Source organism: Montipora foliosa, chromosome 6 (genome assembly GCF_036669935.1).
Source record: "Montipora foliosa isolate CH-2021 chromosome 6, ASM3666993v2, whole genome shotgun sequence".
Taxonomy (NCBI): domain Eukaryota; kingdom Metazoa; phylum Cnidaria; class Anthozoa; order Scleractinia; family Acroporidae; genus Montipora; species Montipora foliosa.
The window spans coordinates 57,582,484-57,588,483 of NC_090874.1; positions in this window are offsets into that span (position 1 = coordinate 57,582,484).

Here is a 6,000-nt window from a genome sequence, read left to right on the forward strand (position 1 = left end):
ATCAAATTAGATGTTAGCTTATTCTTTTCAAATAGCCGAGAAATGTTGAAAAAGGCATTACGCGTTTTCTTGTTCAGAAACGAACGCCAATTAAAGATCAGCGAAAGTGTTTATAATACAACACGCCATATATTCTGCTAGCTACATCAAAAGCACAACCAGAAAATGTGTTTTTAGGAGTGAGAAATGTGAGTGAGAACTGTTGCCGTTGTCAACAACGGCTTGGGTCACGCAACAGACAATGCGGTTTTGTATGACACTGATTGAGTGTCAGCAAGATGACGCGCAGAAATTTGGCGAAGCAAAATCCACAGAGACGTGAATGTGGCTCTTTCCTTTAAACTATTCTATTGTCTACGCGATTTGCTGTCCTTCATCTTGTGAGCAATCGAACTCTTCTTAGCAAAGTCAAATAATTCTGCAGCTCGAAAAAGCGGCCGCTAACTGCGCGGAGTCTGGTAACGAGTCTCCTGAAAATGTTCTTCGCTGGTTCTTAAGCTGCCATAAAACAGACTTTACTACAATAAAACAATTTTTAACGCAGTGTTACAAATTGTTTACTATTTTGAGGACATATATGATACGGTTTCCAGTTTTATTCGATGAAACTCAGTTTCAGACAATCCGGGTCAAAACACTTCGGGACACTTGTCAAATTTTGGGCGAAAAGTAGAGAATTTACTGTACATGCTTTCATCGTTATATGAGCACGGTTTGTTCTTCTTTCGCTGCCTTTTTTTCGCCCCCCTTCCCCCCAGACAATGTTGAAACATGCCAGCGATCGATGAACGGATCTTGATTTTGGAGACCGTGAAAAATCAACATTGTAATGGGGGAGGGGGAAAAGCACGAATTGTCCCGACAGTTTTGACCAGGATTGTCTGAGAAAAGAATTTCTTGGTAATTGGTCTCAAGCCTGGTCAGGTTCATTGAATCTCATTAGAGAATTATCTCTGATAGTAAAGCAATATATTGCACCGGTGTAGAGGTAGTGTGAGCAAGGATTGTCAAAACGGTGGGTTGCGTTACCGTGAGCAGTCAACAGTTCTCGGCCACATTTCTCGGCTATGTAAAGGAAGATATTTAGGTTTAGAAATGACTTTTAAAAAAAGACGCTGCAAAAAACATAATAACCCTTTCTTTTCTATTCATACAAGCACTTTTTGGCTTTAAACGATCACCGGGTGGGTATTTTTCAACATTTCTCACCCTAAAAACAGCAAAAGATCAAATTAGATGTTAGCTTATTCTTTTCAAATAGCCGAGAAATGTTGAAAAAGGCATTACGCGTTTTCTTGTTCAGAAACGAACGCCAATTAAAGATCAGCGAAAGTGTTTATAATACAACACGCCATATATTCTGCTAGCTACATCAAAAGCACAACCAGAAAATGTTTATAGGAGTGAGAAATGTGAGTGAGAACTGTTGCCGTTGTCAACAACGGCTTGGGTCACGCAACAGACAATGCGGTTTTGTATGACACTGATTGAGTGTCAGCAAGATGACGCGCAGAAATTTGGCGAAGCAAAATCCACAGAGACGTGAATGTGGCTCTTTCCTTTAAACTATTCTATTGTCTACGCGATTTGCTGTCCTTCATCTTGTGAGCAATCGAACTCTTCTTAGCAAAGTCAAATAATTCTGCAGCTCGAAAAAGCGGCCGCTAACTGCGCGGAGTCTGGTAACGAGTCTCCTGAAAATGTTCTTCGCTGGTTCTTAAGCTGCCATAAAACAGACTTTACTACAATAAAACAATTTTTAACGCAGTGTTACAAATTGTTTACTATTTTGAGGACATATATGATACGGTTTCCAGTTTTATTCGATGAAACTCAGTTTCAGACAATCCGGGTCAAAACACTTCGGGACACTTGTCAAATTTTGGGCGAAAAGTAGAGAATTTACTGTACATGCTTTCATCGTTATATGAGCACGGTTTGTTCTTCTTTCGCTGCCTTTTTTTCGCCCCCCTTCCCCCCAGACAATGTTGAAACATGCCAGCGATCGATGAACGGATCTTGATTTTGGAGACCGTGAAAAATCAACATTGTAATGGGGGGAGGGGGAAAAGCACGAATTGTCCCGACAGTTTTGACCAGGATTGTCTGAGAAAAGAATTTCTTGGTAATTGGTCTCAAGCCTGGTCAGGTTCATTGAATCTCATTAGAGAATTATCTCTGATAGTAAAGCAATATATTGCACCGGTGTAGAGGTAGTGTGAGCAAGGATTGTCAAAACGGTGGGTTGCGTTACCGTGAGCAGTCAACAGTTCTCGGCCACATTTCTCGGCTATGTAAAGGAAGATATTTAGGTTTAGAAATGACTTTTAAAAAAGACGCTGCAAAAAACATAATAACCCTTTCTTTTCTATTCATACAAGCACTTTTTGGCTTTAAACGATCACCGGTGGGTATTTTTCAACATTTCTCACCCTAAAAACAGCAAAAGATCAAATTAGATGTTAGCTTATTCTTTTCAAATAGCCGAGAAATGTTGAAAAAGGCATTACGCGTTTTCTTGTTCAGAAACGAACGCCAATTAAAGATCAGCGAAAGTGTTTATAATACAACACGCCATATATTCTGCTAGCTACATCAAAAGCACAACCAGAAAATGTGTTTTTAGGAGTGAGAAATGTGAGTGAGAACTGTTGCCGTTGTCAACAACGGCTTGGGTCACGCAACAGACAATGCGGTTTTGTATGACACTGATTGAGTGTCAGCAAGATGACGCGCAGAAATTTGGCGAAGCAAAATCCACAGAGACGTGAATGTGGCTCTTTCCTTAAAATATTCTATTGTCTACGCGATTTGCTGTCCTTCATCTTGTGAGCAATCGAACTCTTCTTAGCAAAGTCAAATAATTCTGCAGCTCGAAAAAGCGGCCGCTAACTGCGCGGAGTCTGGTAACGAGTCTCCTGAAAATGTTCTTCGCTGGTTCTTAAGCTGCCATAAAACAGACTTTACTACAATAAAACAATTTTTAACGCAGTGTTACAAATTGTTTACTATTTTGAGGACATATATGATACGGTTTCCAGTTTTATTCGATGAAACTCAGTTTCAGACAATCCGGGTCAAAACACTTCGGGACACTTGTCAAATTTTGGGCGAAAAGTAGAGAATTTACTGTACATGCTTTCATCGTTATATGAGCACGGTTGTTCTTCTTTCGCTGCCTTTTTTTCGCCCCCCTTCCCCCCAGACAATGTTGAAACATGCCAGCGATCGATGAACGGATCTTGATTTTGGAGACCGTGAAAAATCAACATTGTAATGGGGGGAGGGGGAAAAGCACGAATTGTCCCGACAGTTTTGACCAGGATTGTCTGAGAAAAGAATTTCTTGGTAATTGGTCTCAAGCCTGGTCAGGTTCATTGAATCTCATTAGAGAATTATCTCTGATAGTAAAGCAATATATTGCACCGGTGTAGAGGTAGTGTGAGCAAGGATTGTCAAAACGGTGGGTTGCGTTACCGTGAGCAGTCAACAGTTCTCGGCCACATTTCTCGGCTATGTAAAGGAAGATATTTAGGTTTAGAAATGACTTTTAAAAAAAGACGCTGCAAAAACATAATAACCCTTTCTTTTCTATTCATACAAGCACTTTTTGGCTTTAAACGATCACCGGGTGGGTATTTTTCAACATTTCTCACCCTAAAAACAGCAAAAGATCAAATTAGATGTTAGCTTATTCTTTTCAAATAGCCGAGAAATGTTGAAAAAGGCATTACGCGTTTTCTTGTTCAGAAACGAACGCCAATTAAAGATCAGCGAAAGTGTTTATAATACAACACGCCATATATTCTGCTAGCTACATCAAAAGCACAACCAGAAAATGTGTTTTTTAGGAGTGAGAAATGTGAGTGAGAACTGTTGCCGTTGTCAACAACGGCTTGGGTCACGCAACAGACAATGCGGTTTTGTATGACACTGATTGAGTGTCAGCAAGATGACGCGCAGAAATTTGGCGAAGCAAAATCCACAGAGACGTGAATGTGGCTCTTTCCTTTAAACTATTCTATTGTCTACGCGATTTGCTGTCCTTCATCTTGTGAGCAATCGAACTCTTCTTAGCAAAGTCAAATAATTCTGCAGCTCGAAAAAGCGGCCGCTAACTGCGCGGAGTCTGGTAACGAGTCTCCTGAAAATGTTCTTCGCTGGTTCTTAAGCTGCCATAAAACAGACTTTACTACAATAAAACAATTTTTAACGCAGTGTTACAAATTGTTTACTATTTTGAGGACATATATGATACGGTTTCCAGTTTTATTCGATGAAACTCAGTTTCAGACAATCCGGGTCAAAACACTTCGGGACACTTGTCAAATTTTGGGCGAAAAGTAGAGAATTTACTGTACATGCTTTCATCGTTATATGAGCACGGTTTGTTCTTCTTTCGCTGCCTTTTTTTTCGCCCCCCTTCCCCCCAGACAATGTTGAAACATGCCAGCGATCGATGAACGGATCTTGATTTTGGAGACCGTGAAAAATCAACATTGTAATGGGGGAGGGGGAAAAGCACGAATTGTCCCGACAGTTTTGACCAGGATTGTCTGAGAAAAGAATTTCTTGGTAATTGGTCTCAAGCCTGGTCAGGTTCATTGAATCTCATTAGAGAATTATCTCTGATAGTAAAGCAATATATTGCACCGGTGTAGAGGTAGTGTGAGCAAGGATTGTCAAAACGGTGGGTTGCGTTACCGTGAGCAGTCAACAGTTCTCGGCCACATTTCTCGGCTATGTAAAGGAAGATATTTAGTTTTAGAAATGACTTTTAAAAAGACGCTGCAAAAACATAATAACCCTTTCTTTTCTATTCATACAAGCACTTTTTGGCTTTAAAACGATCACCGGGTGGGTATTTTTTCACATTTCTCACCCTAAAAACAGCAAAAGATCAAATTAGATGTTAGCTTATTCTTTTCAAATAGCCGAGAAATGTTGAAAAAGGCATTACGCGTTTTCTTGTTCAGAAACGAACGCCAATTAAAGATCACGAAAGTGTTTATAATACAACACGCCATATATTCTGCTAGCTACATCAAAAGCACAACCAGAAAATTGTTGTTTTTAGGAGTGAGAAATGTGAGTGAGAACTGTTGCCGTTGTCACAACGGCTTGGGTCACGCAACAGACAATGCGGTTTTGTATGACACTGATTGAGTGTCAGCAAGATGACGCGCAGAAATTTGGCGAAGCAAAATCCACAGAGACGTGAATGTGGCTCTTTCCTTTAACTATTCTATTGTCTACGCGATTTGCTGTCCTTCAATCTTTGTGAGCAATCGAACTCTTCTTAGCAAAGTCAATAATTCTGCAGCTCGCAAAAAGCGGCCGCTACACCCGCTGCGCGGCTCTGGTTAACGATCTCCTGAAAATGTTCTTCGCTGGTTCTTAGGCTGGCCATAAAACAGACTTTACTACAATAAAACAATTTTTAACGCAGTGTTACAACATTGGGGTACTATTTTGAGGACATATTTAGATACGTTTTCCAGTTTTATTCGATGAAACTCAGTTTCATACAATCCGGGTCAAACACTTCGGACACTTGTCAAAATTTGGCAGAAAGTAGAGAATTTACTGTACATGCTTTCATTGTTAGTTGAGCACGGTGTTGTTCTTCTTTTTCGCTGCCTTTTTTTCGCCCCCCTTTATGACCCCCCCCCATACAATGTTGACAAATGCCAGCGTTCGACTGAACGGATCTTGATTTTTGGAGACCCGTTGAAAAATCAACATTGTAATGGGGGAGGGGAAAAGCACGAATTGTCCCCGACAGGTTTGACCATGCTTGTCTGAGAAAAGAATTTCTTGGTACTTGGGTCTCAAGCTGGTCAGGTTCCGTGAATCTCATTGAGAATTATCTCTGATAGTAAAGCATATATTGCAACCGGTGGTAGAGGTAGTGTTGAGCAAGGATTGTCCACCAACGGTGGTTTGCTTTACCGTGAGCAGTCACCATTTCTCGGCCACATTTCTCGGGCTATGTAAAGG